Genomic DNA, 722 nt, shown 5'->3' with positions numbered 1-722 from the left:
TAACGCACAGTACTTCTCTACCTGCCGTGTTGTGGTGGATGTACACGCCCATATATATGTAATAATGCGTCGACGCTCACCCATCCTTGCGCGGGCGTGTGGCGCGGGCGGCTTCGCGGGCGCCGTGCAGCGAGGTGCATCGCTCGCATATCGAATTCCCTAATTAGCCGCGAGTGTTGTTAACCGCCAAACGGTGTAGCGTTACATAATTATGGATTTAATGATCGGCGGGCGCGGGCGGTGTTTGGGCGGGTTTCGGGCGGCGATACGCTAAAGTGTTCCTGTAGTATGACGCGCTGATTATGAAAGGAATAAGATAGGTGGTTCTGTCGCAGCTCTGAGGCGTAGGAGTGGCCGGGCGGTTGTAGGAAGAAAGCAGAGCGTGGTGGGAATGAGTGGGCGTCGTGAAGGGCGAGCTAGGCGTCTTGGATGAGGTGGTGGGCGTGTTTAGGAAAAGAAATCAGAGTGAAAGGAATGGACGGGCGTGTGTGGAGGATGAGGTGGTCGGTTTTGATCTGGATAGGAGTTTGGAATGAAGAAATGGGTGAGTGAATGAGTAAGTGGACGTTTCTCGGAGTGGAGGTGGGCCTAGGGATGGATTTGGAGTTTGAGAGGATCAAATTAGTGTTCCTTTGGGCGTTTTCTCGGCGTGTCATTATGCACGGGCGTCGATTGCGTCGGTGGCGGTTTCTGGGGAGGACGTGGCTCGATGGCGCACTGCA

This window comes from Penaeus monodon, chromosome 33 (assembly GCF_015228065.2).
Source record: "Penaeus monodon isolate SGIC_2016 chromosome 33, NSTDA_Pmon_1, whole genome shotgun sequence".
In the NCBI taxonomy this organism is placed as follows: Eukaryota; Metazoa; Arthropoda; class Malacostraca; order Decapoda; family Penaeidae; genus Penaeus; species Penaeus monodon.
The sequence above is the reverse complement of the archived record's forward strand: the minus strand, read 5'-3'. Positions refer to the sequence as shown.